Consider the following 14,720-nt stretch of genomic DNA (forward strand, 5'->3'; position numbering starts at 1 on the left):
AAATGAAGTAAAGGATCTGCGAGCAGAGTTTTCTGCAGAGATGCCCTTTTGTTGCCATCTTGTGAGCTGCAGCAGCAATGTCTGTGTGCAGAGCTGGGGGCAGATCAGTGCTGGCTCAGCAGCTGTGCCCAGCAGCAGCAGAACTTGGTGTTGCCACTGTGGGTGCCGTGGCCCTGCCCCGCTGCCCTGGTGGCCCTGGTGTTGCTACAGGGCCTGAGTGCTCTCGGGGCCGGGCACAGCCCTGGGGGTGGCAGTGCCGGGCTGCAGCAGGGACAGGCCATGGGCACTGCTGGGGCAGCGCTGACGCCTTAGCCCAGGGCCTGGGGGCTCCAGGCTCCTTGCCCAGGCTCTCTCAAGAACACAGCCAGGCTAATGCTCAGCACAGAAACCCCTGTGAGCAGCCCCAGGCTGGCCGTGGGCAGGCTGGGGGCAAAGAGCATGGCTGGGGCTCTGCAAGGGCCCTGGGGGAGACGGGAAGGAGCAGCAGAGCAGGGGCTGATCCATCCCCAGTGCGCTGCACAGCCCAGGGCAGCGTCCCAGAGCGTCCTGATGGAGCTGCCAACAACATCCCCCCTCTGCAGCCCTGGCCTCTCCCCCAGCGCACACAGGTGCCCCATCCATACAGGGACAGACATGGCAGCACTGGCTCAGCAGCCCCTGTTTGCATTGCACAGAGCAGGGGGAGAACCCCCATGCTGTTGGTGTGGGGACATGAACCTGAGGGAGCACAAATGCCATCAGCCCCTGGGGCCAGCAAGGGCTTGGGGACACCAGGGAAACCACTCAGCTTTGTCCGGGCCTCTGCAGTCAGCCAGAAAGTTTGTTCCCATCAGCTGGGAGTTTCCTGTGCCACTGCAGACGCTGTTGCTCAGAGCCAGGGCTGCCTGGCAGCCACCCCCAAACTGCCCTGAGCATTTCCTTTGCTTCACCTTTGCTTTCTTTACTCTTCCTGATACAAATTTCTTCTAATTCCCCACCCCAGGGGACGCAGAACTAGACACAGCACTCGAGATGCTGCCCAAGCAGTGCCCAGCACAGGGGAAGAATCACTGCCCTGCTCCTGCTGGCCATGCCATTCCTAATCCAGGCCAGGAGCCATTGGCCTGCTTGGCCACCTGGGCACACTGCTGCCTCATGCCCAGCCTGCTGTCCATCTGTCCCTGCAGGTCCCTTTCTGCCTGGCTGCTCTCCAGCAACTCTGTCCCCAGCCTGTAGCACTGCAGGGGTTGTTGTTTCCCCTCCCCTTCACCCAAGTGTTGTTCTGTCTTGGGGTCTCTCTGGTGGTCCCTGGTGGTCGTGGACCCCAATGTTCCAGAGGGCCTGGCTGAGCTGGCAGGACACTGAGGCTGCTGTTCCAGTTCCCTTTCTCACACAATGGGCATTGTGTGGCTTCCATAGGCCTGGGGTTTTGGAGAACAAGGTCAAGGCGTCAGCTCACCTGGTAGAGACAATTTATCATCTGGTAACATGAGGTCACAGAGTGGGCTTTGACATCACAGAGCGGGTTATGTGAGGTGTTTGAGCAGCTATGACATCATATACTGCCCCTGTGACATCACAGAGCCATCTGTGACATCAAAGGGCAGAGGTCTGACATCACAGAGCAGACTATGACATCACAGAGTTGGCTGTGACCAGCTGTGACCAACCATCAGAGATCAGCTGTGTGACATTGGAGAATGGGCTGTGACATCACAGAGCAGGCTGTGACATCACAGACCAGCTGTGTGACATCCCAGCAGGGCTGTGTCAAGTCACCGGGTTGGTCACTCCACCCCAGCTCCCCCTCACAGTTTCTCCCAACAAGTCCAATGCTGTCCATGCCCAGCAGGGTCCCTGTCCCCCGGGATCCCCCTGGCCCACCTGGAGCCACAGCCTCCACCAAAGGATGTTCCACAGGATCCACCCCAGAGCCTGACAGGGGACAAGGGGCCAGGGCTGTGTGACCAGGACATCAAGGACGTGGGTTCTCCAGTCACTGTGGCCTGGATTGGGTTGGCCAGGGCAGGAAAGATGTCTGGCAGCTGGAGCAGGGTCTGGGAAGGGCCTCCAAGGTGGGGCTGGAGCCCTTGGGCTGTGAGCAGAGGCTGAGGGAGCTGGGCTGGTCCAGCCCAGAGCAGGGAAGGCTGAGGGGCTCCTCATGCCAGCCTGGCAGTGCCAGCAAGGAGGGGATGGAGAACACAGAGCCAGGCTCTTCACCGGGGGCTGGTGGGAAAAAAAAGCCAATGGGTGGAAGGGGAAAGAGGACACCCACCTGGGACAGGAGGAGATGAAATGAGTCAGGCTGGTTTCAGCATTTCCTCAAGACCAAAATCAGCCTGACCTCCCTTCTCCATCCACCACTGACAGCTTTGCAAATCAGGAATCATTCGAGCTGTTTTACACCCACTCCAGGATGAGCATCCTGATCCAAGAACTTGATTGTGTTTACATCAATCATAGAACCATGTTTGTCTAAATAATTTTAGTATGGAAATCACTTGTGAATGGTGGACTCATCAGATACTGCTGGGAGGTTGCACATAGCTGTGATTGTTATTAAATTTTATCCTGTTCAACTATAATCTGTTGGCCATGAAGAGAAACTTTCTGTGCCTCTGAGTCTCAGCAGTTCCTGACCCCCAAAGGACACAAACCCTGATGAGCTGTGCTTCCCACTCCAGTAGTGGCACTTCCACCTCCCTCTGTAGCCAGAGCAGAGCTGCCTTGTCCCAGAAAGTGCCTGGCAATGGAGGGATGATGGAAACAGGACAGGCTGTGGGGATCAGGGGCAGGGTAGAGACAGGGAGAAGAATGGCTTTTGCCCTTGATGGAGCTGTGCCTTCCCTTGGCTTTGTTGGCTGGCAACAAATGAACATCCCTCTGTGTCTTGGGCAGCTCCTTCTCCAAGGAAAGCAGGTGGGAGTTGGAGCCAAGGAGCTGAAAGCTGCAGGTGCAGCCTGGGCTGGAGGGAGCTCAGATTTGCACAAGGCTGCTCTGAGTGCCAGGGCATGGATTGGGTAAATGGTGGGGTGGGGGTAGGGACAGAGTCTGATTGATTGTCAGCCATGAAGGGTCTTGATTTTCATATCTATTCAAACTGCATGAGGAGGTACTTGGATTCAGTGTCAGCTGGAGATAGCACATATCAATAAATTAACAGGGAGAAGAAACCTAAATCGGACCCAGGAAATCTTTTCTCACTGTCTCTTTAAATAGAATCTATTCAACTTGAATGCACTACTGGAATTCATCTAATTAGCCACAAAAGATTTGAAAATAAATCAAATTACCCCCAGAGGCTTGGCTTGTTAAGGTGTTCTGGATGTTAATGTGCCCTGGGACACTGAATTCCTGCACTGAAGAGCTGAAGGCTGAACAAGCCTCTGGAGCAGGAAAATTCAGCAGCAGCCTCCAAGGTGCTGAGGATGTCAGCAGCCCCCACTGAGGCCATCCCTGCCCAGAGACCGTGGGGGAATGGGCAGACAAGGAGAGCGTCCCTGGGGCTGGGGCAGCACAACTCAGAGGCAGCAGCGGCTCTAGCTGGGAAATGGAGTGTGGAATGTGGCTGGGAAAGCCCTGCCTGGGCTGTGTCAAGCAGGACACACAAGCCCTGACCCCTAAACGCCAAACAATTCTCTCAAGGAGACATTTGAAAAGAATTAGAATTGCTTCTGTACTGTGAGCTGGACTCCCTAGAGTCGTACAAACTGGAGATTCTCAGGATCTCAAAACAACAAAACAGCATTTACTGGCAACTTTGGAAAATCAGAGAAACATTGGCAAAATGTTTTTTATGACACTGTAGTGCTTTTCGTTTGTTAATTATAGATCTTTCTAATCTTGAGATTTCCTAATTAATGTACTGATGAATATGTTGGGTTTTAGTGCTGGTTAATTATTTATGTATTTATCTTGTTGTGAGATAGGATTACAAGAAAGGTATAGTAGGCTTAAAATTTTAAAAGGGTGTAAATAAAAATTTATTAAAAGTAAAATTAAATAAAAGGTAATAAGAATTAAAATAAATTTTTAGAATACTTTTTTTTTCTTTACATATTTTTCATTTTACTGAAAATGTAAAGAAACTAAACTAGAAATTGCTAGTCAGTTCACTATTTCTAGAATGAATTTTTTTAGTTTACTGTGGGGAGAAGTTTTTCTTGTTAAGGTTATGGAGATTTTTTTACAAGAGGAAAAAATAGGTTGTTTTTTGTTCTTAGTTTTGTCATGGATAACAGTTGTGTGGGGATCTTTGTTATTGTGGTATTGTTTTTATTGCTACAAGCTTTTTTACAGCTTGTTGATGGGTCATGTCAACTTAAGGGGTATTGTTTTAAAGATGAGCTGTTTAAAGATAAAAGTTTTTATTGTTTTCTTTTAAAATTATTTTTATCTCTGACAATAGAGATCTTCTCTTGGGGATACTGGATTACTTTTTCTCCCCCCTGTTTAAACTTTTTGTAAAATTACAGTTATTTTAACATTTATTTATTTACCATGCAGGTTTTTCTTTGATTAATTTGAAATATTTTGATTATTTGAATTTTTTTATAGTTTCATGTGTTATTAAGAAAAAGAGTTTTTTCTTTATAGTTTATAAGAAAATTTTAGTTTTAAGATAAAGGTATTTTTTCTTCTTTTTTGGGGGAGGGATTTAACTTTTTACTGACTTTTATGGTTTTATGGTTTTTTGTTTTGGTTTGTATTTTTTTTTCAGTTGAGGGAGGATTGAATGATTGAAAGGATTTACACCTAACCCGCTGATAACTTGTGGAGGGAAGTTGTGGTTGAATTTTATTAGGATTGCTTTTATGACTGCTTTGGGGCTTTTTATTGTGTTTAATATTAGTTGTAGGGTTATTTTGCATGGGTCATAGGTTGCAGGAGTTTTTAGTTTTAATTGTCTTGGGGGAGGGGACTTGATGGTAAGATTTTAATTGCTGTGGCCAACTTTGTTCTGGTTGGGGTTTTGTAGCCTCTTTTGTTTTCCTGTTTGGGAGTTGTTGGGGTTTGGTTTGGTTAGAATGGGGCCAATGGAGGGGGGCGGTCTGGGGAGGGGGGAAGGGGCTCAGACCATGGCAGGGTTGCTTCATTTGGTTTGGTTTGGTTTGGTTTGGTTTGGTTTGGTTTGGTTTGGTTTGGTTTGGTTTGGTTTGGTTTGGTTTGGTTTGGTTTGGTTTGGTTTGGTTTGTTTGGGTTTGGTTTGGTTTGGATGAGATGGGGGCTGGGGCCAGGGCCCGCTGCTTCTTTGTTGACTGGAAAAGAAAGAGGAGGTTCCTGGTTTATTTAATCTTTAACATTTGTGTTTAACAGAGGCGTGTTCAGTGTCTTTGTGGTTTAACAGATTGTCAGTTACACAAAATTTTTGTATTACTTTTTAAAATTCTTCTCATGTCAAACTACAACAGACATTCAATCAACAAAAAACACATCTCAAAGCCTTGACTTGGCCCATTTGACTTCACAAACTCTAAGCCTGTTCAATTTCATGTTATTCAATATCTGCAGAAGCAAAGAAACATATGAAGACATGGAAAGAGAGAAAGACAAAAAAGATACAGAGAAGCACACACAGAGCTACCAACTCCTGGATTCCAGCAGTGTTCAGATGGAAATTCCAAGAGGAGGCAGGGTCAAGATGTGTGCTTGCCTTGTGGTCAGTCTTCAATACCCCTTGGTCTTCCGGGGCCCTTCCCCCAGGTGGGCCTTGGGCTCATTTGGTCCCTCAGTAGCTGGGCTGGGGCTGCAGAGGTGGCTGTGGAGCATTGCCTGTGCTGTGCCAGGGACTGGAAGACACTGCTGGGCTGGGATAGAGGCTCTGGGGGAATTGGGGTTCCAGGGCAGGGGCTGGACCTGCCTTGTCATCCCCCACACATGAAAAGTTTTGATCCAACAATCTCCTCCAGTCTTTCACAACAGGAAATGTTAGAGAGGGAACCCAAATTCTGGCCATGGGCACCTGGCTCAGAAGGACAGTTCCATAGGAAGGAATGCACAGAGACCCAGTGTTTGGAAAGCAGCTGAAAGGCTCACTAGGCCAAGGCCAGCCAGACTTGTCAGGAATGGCAGATTTTGTCAGGAAGCAGTCTTTGGATCTAGGGAGTTGTGGAGGTGGAGCACCAATGTCATGCATGGACACCTGGAGAAGCAGCACAATTCTTTCCCGTAGAAAGGAAAACACGGAGCCTTCCCCAGTGTTTTGGGGAAAGATGAGAGGTGACCCTTGCAAAACCACTGCCAGAAAAACTTATCCTGGCAATATTCCAGGGAACAATCCCTGGATAAAAGGAAGTTTGGAGGTGAAATCTCAATTCAGGCCATGGGTGCCTGGAGAAGAAGGACAGTTCTTTTCCATCAGAAGGAAAGCACAGAGCCCCAGTATTTCAGCAGCAGATGAGAAGCGACCTTCAACATGCCAAGATCAGTTGGACCAGTCAGGCAGTCCATGGGAGGCAAAACCAGCCAGACCTGTTCTGTGTTCCCTTGGCTTTATGGTGCTCCATAGTGTCACAATGGCGCCTTGGTTCCATAAGGCCCCACAGTGTCACAATGGTCCCAATGATTCCATGAGTCCCTGCAGTGTCACAATGGTCTCTGTGGTTCCCTGTCAGGACCCAGGACATCCCTCTGGCTGTCCTGAGCAGCCAAGACCCCTGTCAGGGGTCTCAGAGACCCTGGCACAGGGCCCAAAATGCCCCTGTGGTTTTGATTATGACCCGTGGAGCAAATTACCAACCTTGTATGAAGATCAGCAAGCCACAACAGTTTCAATAGAACATTAGTGAAGTTTTCACAGGGTGGAAAAGTAGATTTTTGCGTTTTTGGTATGGGGGCAAGATGGAGGGAACTAAGTGTGTCCAGCCTTTCTCCTTCTCCTTGGCCTCCATCTTCTGCTGTGTTGTTGGCACTTACAGATTGGTTTAGAGTAGAAGCTAAAGGTCTAACATAGGTGATACGTTTTGGAAATTGTAAACATTGTATCCATAGTTTTTCTATAAAGACATAACACCGCCCTGTGGGCAGGCAGAATGCCTCGTACTGTCTTTGTGAGCTGACCTCGGCAGCGCACTAGAAAATTTTTAATAGATAAGATAAAATCAACAACCTTGAGACCGAGAAATGAAGAGCCCTGACTCCTTCTTCAAGCACCGGGCTGGGAAAAGAGACTTTCGAACTTTTCTCGGAGTCACTCTGCTAAGCTAATGATCCCGACAGTTCCCCAGGCCCCACAATGACACACGATTCCTCTGTACCAAGCAGCCTGCAATGTACAATTGACCTTTGGATCCTGGGGGTTTGTGGTGTCACAATGGTCTCCCTTTGGCTCCACAGTGTCACAATGGACCATTGATAACAGGAGGCCCCTGTGTGTCACCCTGGAGCTTTGGTTCCATGAAGCCTGCAGTGTTACAATGAACTCTTAGTTCAATGGAGTTCCACAATGTCACCATGGCCCCTCGGTTCTATGCAGCCTGCAGTGTCACAATGGTCTCCTTTGGTTGCCCAGTGTCACAATGAACCACTGAGGTCATGAGGCCTTGCAATATCACCCTGGACCTTTGGTTCCATGCAGCCCTGAAGTGTCACAAAGGCCTCTTGTTTTCACAAGGCCCCACAGTATCACAATGGTCTTCTTGGTTCAGTGAGGATCCCCAGGGTCACAATGGTCTCACTGGTTCCATGAGGCTTCAGAGTGTCACAATGCTTTCCTTATTCCATAGAGCCTCACAGTGTCCCAATGATTCTATGAATTCCCTCAGTGTCAAAAGGGACCTTGGTTCCATGAGGCTCTGCAGTGCCCAAGTAGTCTCTCCATTAAGTTCTATGAGGTCTTGCAATGTCACAAGGGACCTTTGGCTCCATGGGGTCTTGCAGTGTCACAATGGCCCCTTGGTTTGATGGGGCCTCTCTGTGTCACAATGATCCCTACATTCCATGGAGCCACACAGTGTCAGTACTGTCCCTTTTGTTCCATGAGGCTCAGCAGTGTCGCAGTGCTCTCCATGATTCCATGAGGCCCCACGGAGTCACAATGGTCCCTTGGTCTCACAGGGCCCCACAGTGTCACAATGGTCCCTTGGTTCCATCGGCCCTGCACTGCTGCATTCCCCCCTCCCCTTCTCAGGCAGCCCTGCCAGCTGAGAAATGCTCCTTGGGGCTCGGCCTTGGCCAACAGCCCCTGGGCTCAGCTCCTCTGCAGCTCATCACAAACACTGTCAGCTCCAGGCACTGCTGCTGCCCAGCCAGCTCCTGGTTTCTTTAGCAGCAGCCCTGGGAACTGTTTCTGTTCCCTCAGTGGCACAACATCCCTGTTCTCACCCTGCCAAAGGAAGCTGTTGATGCCAAGTGCAGTCAGGATGAGCCATTGCTGGGACTGCAGCCCCTCTCTTGGGGCCCTGCAAACAGCGCTCCAAAAGGAGCCCTTGGAGCTCTCCTGGGCCAGCGACTCCCTCTGAGTGGGGCCTCTCCCAGCTGGGAACTCTCCCGTTTGCTGCACTCAGGCATCCTGAACAACGACGGAGCCTGGGCCGATCCCCCCACTCCTCCAGGCTACACCCTTCGAGTGCTGGGGAGATGGCAAAGGATCCACAGTGAGCATTTCCTGCCCTCAGGGGCATTGCTCACAGGTGCCTTGCACTGACTCTGTGTCTGTGTGTTGGGAATTTACCTGCTAGAGACTGGAAAAGTACAAAGCCGTGGCTAGTTCCAAGTCCTGCACCTGTGAGATAGCGTGTCCTTGGGCCTAGCTGTAGTAGGATAACAAATAGTGAAAGAGACATGAGAAAAGAGAGATGTAACCCCTAAGGAATGAGGAAGAGTTCATGGTATAGTTTAACCAATCGATTGTTTGGCTTACAGAATATTCATAAGCTTATTATTTGCTGTATAAGTGTTTGATGCTTTCTTCAATAAACGGACCTGTGATGAACCAGCTGGTGTCCTGGTCTTCTTCCTTCGACATCTGTGTGCACACAGGAGTGCTTGTGCTGGGGAAATGTGGCAGAAATGCTGCTCTCTGAGGGGCTGGAGTGCCTTGGATAGCTGAGTCAGTCAGATATCCAGATATCAGTAAGTAATATAAGTCACGAGGTCTAAACGAAGTTAAATGCTGCCAAGAGTTGCCCTTTTTTTAAGTTGTTACATTTAATTTATTAGCTAAGTTAAGGATTGTTAAGTGTAATTCCTCTGTTAAATTTCTAACTCATAAGATTTAAGTCAGATTAAATAGTGTTAAGTGCTGTTCTTTTGCTAAATTGGGGAGTTGAAGGTACCAGTTAAAGTTAAGGTATAAGTAAAGTCCTGTTAAGTTTGACCTCTGTTAAGCTTTTGGGCCAAATTCCTTTTATCTTTGCCCTCACTGTCCTTGTGTCTCACACATACCCAGGAAGAGTTCATGCCTGATTTCTGGTTTGATTGACTGGATTTTGTTTGGTTTTGTTGTTGCTTTGTTTCCTTCGTGTGCCTGAAGTGTTCAGTCAGGAGCAGACTGACTCTTGCCAAGGAACTTTGTGCTGCTGTCCCTTAATATTAAATCCGGTTTTTGCTGCTCCCTTGCTGGGGATTTTTTCAGCGCTCTCAAGCCCTCGTTCGTACCAGGGTGAAGGAGCCATGGCCCAGGCCCTGGCCCTGGGGGACACGGGGATGCTGTCGGGGAGTCCCTGTCCCCCTGTGCCACCCCCAGGGCCCTGGTCCCCGTCCCTGTGTCAGGCTCTGGGGTCGATCTCGTGGAACATCCTCTGGGGGAGGCTGCGGGGCTGGGGGCCGGGGGGACCTGGGGGGACAGGGGACCCCGCTGAGCACGAGCAGGGTTGGACTGCTCTGTGGGGAGCTGTGAGGGGGGCGAGGCAGAGTGACCTCCCCAGGGACCTCACACAGCCCCTGTGATGTCACAGTGTCCCTGTGATGTCACACAGCCCCTCGGATATCACACAGCCTCCTGTGATGTCGCAGCCCACTCTGGGATATCACATCACACCCTTGTGATGTGTCAGAGCCAGCTCTGCGGTATCACTCTGTGATGTCATACAGCTGTGATGTGATGTCACAGAAGACTCTGTGATGTCAAAAAGTCACCAAGTGATGTCATTGTCTGTTCTGTGGTGTCACAGCCAGATCTCTGTTGTCACAAAATCCTGTCTGTAATGTCATACTGGCATTCTGTAATGTCACAGCACACACTTTGACCTTACAGGCTTCTCTAGGATGTCATCCAGCCATGCCATGATGTCAAAGCCTTCTCTGTGGTGTCACAGAATCCCCTCTATGATGCTGTAGCTGCTCAATGACCTCACACAAAGAAGTCTGTGATGTCATAGCCCAATCTGTGACCTCACACAGCCCACTCAGTGCTGTCACACAGCCCCTGGCTGACATCCCAGCTGCTCTGTGCCTCTATGACACAGCCACAGAGGTGCTGCTGTGACACAGCCCGCTCTGGGCCATCCCACAGCCCCTGCCAGTGCTGAGCCCCTGTGAGCTCTGTCTGTGCCCTGCTGGTGTCCCTGAGGTGCCCTGGCAGTGCCCCAGCCCTGCTGGGCTGTGCACAGGAGCTGCTCCTGGCCAGAGCTGTCTCTCTGCAGCGCTGCCCTTGCCAGGAGCTGCCTCTGGGCCAGGAGCCCGGCCCAGCTCAGCAGCACAGACACAGCTCAGGGACTTTAATCACCCTCTGGGGCTGTGGTGCTCTTTGCATCAGACTCAGTCCCTCAGAGTGTGCTCAAAAATTTCTGAGGAATTCCAAAAGTGATTGAAACACTGAAATTTCTCATAATATAAATAGATTCATCTGAGGGACAGGACTGAGAAAGTGTCCCCAGGTTCCAGTTAGAGCAGAACACTGGAGGCAGTGATGACAGATGGGGACAAGCAAGGGAAAGGTGTCTCTGATGCTGAGCAAAGCTGCACCTCTGTCCCTGCAGGCTGTCGGCATCTCCCGGCTGCCCCACCTGGCTGGGCCCTTCCTTTGCTGACACCTCTGCCTCCTGCCTGCCTCTGCCTGCCCACACAAAGCCTTGGCCTGCTCCAGGCTCCTGCTGGGGAAGTGCTGCACCACAGCCCTGCCCGGGCAGTGGAATTACTTTCTCCTGATGTCCAGTCTGGGCCTCCCAAGCTGCCCTTGGTGCTATTATGGCTTCTTCAAGATCATTCCCACTATGAAAAAAAAGCTCCAGCCTCTCTGAAACCACCCTTCCATCCCTCTCAGGCTGCTCCTATTCTACCCTCAGTCTGCACACCACTGAGTCCAGAGCCCTCAGCCTCTTCCAGCTGCTTTTGTCATGAGGCCTCCAAACCCCATCCTGGGAGATTTTTGTGTCTTCTCCAAGGTCTGTGAAAATGGAAAAATAGTGATCAAAGTTATTTTCTCCACAATCTTGCAATGACAGAACAAGGGGCAATATCTTTAAACTGAATCAGGGTGGATTTATATATCTTAGAAGGAGGAAATATTTTACAAGTATGAGGGTGGGTCGAAACTGCAGCTGATTTCCCAGAGAAGTGGATTCCCCATCCCAGGAATTGTCCAAGAGCGGGACTTTTTTGCAACCTGACCCACTGAAACCCTCTCATCCCTAAGGACAGAATTCCCGTTCTCTGTGTTCTCTGATGTGCTGGGTGCCCTCACAGCGCTTCTGGCAAGAATGTCTGCTGAGGGCAGCCAGGCTGCTGCAGGGGCAGTGGCCTCACAGCCATCACCATGGCAGCCCTGTCCCCTGGGCCTGGCTCTCCCCTTTCCTCTGCCCCTGCCTTGGCTCTGCTGCCATTAAGAATTTTGTCATTAATATCTCTTCCCCAAGGTGCTGGGGCCAATGGCTTCCCAGTCAGGCTCCTGGAGCAGAAGTGGCTTTTCAGAGCCCAGCCAGGAATGAGCCCTGAGGCAGCAGCTCTGCAGTGGTGGCCACCAGGCCGGGCTGCCAAGGGAGGCTTCTGGCCATGGCCTGCAAGCAGCTGCTGCTGCCAAGGTGCCTTTGGTGCCTCAGGCTCTCCCTGGCACAGCTCCCAGCATGGCGCTCTGCCCTTGTGCCCGAGCCCTTCCCTGTGCTGGGGCTGGTCTGGGGCTTTTCCTGCAGCGGGATCTGCCCTGCTCATGGCACAGGAAAGGCAGTTCCTGCTGGAGCAGGAGGCTCTGCTTGCAATGGGCTCCAACAACTCCAGCAGGGCCCTGTTGACTTCAAAACTGCTTCCTAGAGCACTTTATTCTAATATTAGTTATAGCTCCTGAACTGTGGAGTAAATGAATGTGGTTAAGTTCTTTCTTCTAATCATGATTAGAATCAATTAGAGGAATATTTATATGAATCTATCGGGTATCCCATCATTAATTCTGTGGGACAAATTGGGTTAAAGGTTCAATTCCACCTCTCCAGTCCTTTACACCTTTGACAAAGTCTGGGGCTGGGATTGGATCCAGTCACTTACAGTCTCCTCTCATTGAAGGAATTGTAGAAGTCTGGGGGCCCTGCAGGGGTTGGAGGATCCATGGTGGCTGTTCAGTGTCATTTCTCCACGTCATGATTTAGCAGGAGTTTTTCCAATAAAGAAATAAAGCTTTTGCCTGAAGCTCCCACTGTGCCCATGACAGGAACCCCTGTGAGTGTCTGGGACATCCCGGCTCTTTGGCAGCCTGGGGACTCCTGGGATGTCACTGTGGAGCCCCCGTGAGTGCCTGTGACAGATTGGTGCCTTTGCAGCACAAGGTGCCCTGGGATCTCACAATGCAATGGCATGACTGCCTCTGACCAAAGAGCTCATTACCATCCCCAGAAAGCCCTGGGAGGTCTCCATGGAGCCCCTGTCTGTGCCTGTGACATTCCAGCTCTGGAACAGCCTGGAGACTCTTGGAAAGTCCCCATGGAATCCCTCTGAGGGTCTGTGATAAATCTGATCCGTGGAAGGCAACCATCACCAGGACCCTGTTGCTATGGTCTGTTTCCAGGGCAACCATCACCAGCCCCCTGTTGCTATGCTCAGTCCCTTGGCAGCTCCATGGAGACCCCATGCCTGGAGTGGTTGCCATGGACTCCAGCTCAGGCCTGCAGCCAGAGCCCGTTGCCATGGAAACCATTGGCAGCCCCATCCCCAGGCTCATGGGATCCCAGAATCACAGAATTGGCTGAGCTGGGAGGGACCCATCAGGATCCCCCAGTCCAACTGCTGGCCCTGCACAGGACACCCCAACAATGCCAGCCTGGGCCTGGCAGCACTGTCCAAACACTGCTGGAGCTCAGAGAGCCCTGGAGCTGAGACCCTTCCCTGGGGAGCCTGGGCAGGGCCCCAGCAGCCTCTGGGCAAAAACCTTTTCCTGACATCCAACCTGAGCCTGCCCCGACTCAGCTGCAGCCATTCCCTCCACTCCTGTCCCTGGGCACCAGAGGGAAGAGGTTCCCGCAGCCCCAGCCAGGGACCCGCTCCCAAGGCTGTTGCCATGGCCACCAGGGCTGGGACCAGCTGGGATGCTCGGTTTCCACGGGCCGGGGTTCAGGAATGGGATTCCCCAATTTCCTGCTCCCGCTAAAACCACACTGCCCTCGCTGCCCTCCCACCTCTTGTGGAAAGAACAAAAGGCAAAGATCCCAGGCTGGGATAAGAACAATTTATTGGGAACACCAACGAGATAAGAAACATACAGAACAGAAACAATATTGATAACAGAAGGGATAAATAAAACTTTACAGGGAAAACTAAAACACAACTTATTGGGTCTCCCTGGCCACAATTTCCCCCTGCCTGGAAAGGGCACTCCTCTCCTCAGGGAAAGAGACATAGAGAGTTCCTTTCCTGCCCCTGGCAATAACCTGAGGTGGGAGTGAATGTAATGACAGGGCCATGGCCAGACCCTCATGTTCTTCAATCCCACATCATATCAAGGGCAGGGGCAGGACGACAGGCAGGTGTCTTCCCAGCATGGATCACAGGGAAAATGGATCACAAGGGCTCTTCTCAATGTGGGTTCTCCTATGGGTGATGAAGATAGAGCAGTGCATGAAGCTGTTCCTGCAGCTGGGGCATTTGCAGGGCCTCCCTTACTGGTGGCTCTGTTGGTGTCTTGTCAAGTGAGAGCTCTGGGTGAAGCTCTTCCCACACTGGGGACACTCAAAGGGCCTCTCCCCTGTGTGGATGTGCCGGTGCCTGATGAGGGTGAAGTTGTGCTTGAAGCCCTTCCCACAGTCAGGACAGCAAAATGGCCTCTCATCAGTGTGAATCCGCTCATGCAGGAGGAGATGGGAGCTGGTGTGAAACCTCTTCCCACATGTGGCGCACTGGTAGGGCCTCTCCCCAGTGTGGATGCGCTGGTGCCTGATGAGGTGGGAGCTGTGGTTGAAGCCCTTCCCACAGTCAGGACAGCAGAAGGGCCTCTCCTCCGAGTGAATCTGTGGGTGCTGGAGGAGCCTGGAGCTGGTGTGAAACCTCTTCTGACACTGGGGACACCCATAGGGCCTCTCCCCAGTGTGGATGCCTTGGTGGGTCACAAGGGTGGATCTGTAGCTGAAGCCCATCCCACATTCCCCACACTCGTAGGCCCATTCCCCGGTGTGGATCATCTGGTGGCTGACCAGGTGCTTGCTCTGTTTGAAGCTCTTCCCACACTGCAAGCACTTGAGGGGCTTCTCCCTAACACGAAGCTGCTCATGAACCACCATCTCTGAGCTCTGCCTAAAGCTCTGTCCCCCTTCCTGGCTCTGGGTGGTTCTTTCTTCCTCAGAGAATCCTGGGCTGGCTTTGGAGCCCCTCCTCCTGTGGGA

General features: G+C 51.2%; 1 pseudogene; it reads right to left on the minus strand.

Moving 5' to 3' along the window:
* Positions 1-14,345, minus strand: part of LOC134432822 (zinc finger protein 572-like) — a 487,328-nt pseudogene extending 472,983 nt beyond the window's left edge.
* Positions 14,346-14,720: the final 375 nt, after the last annotated feature.

Source organism: Melospiza melodia (genome assembly GCF_035770615.1).
Source record: "Melospiza melodia melodia isolate bMelMel2 chromosome 7 unlocalized genomic scaffold, bMelMel2.pri SUPER_7_unloc_1, whole genome shotgun sequence".
NCBI lineage: Eukaryota > Metazoa > Chordata > Aves > Passeriformes > Passerellidae > Melospiza > Melospiza melodia.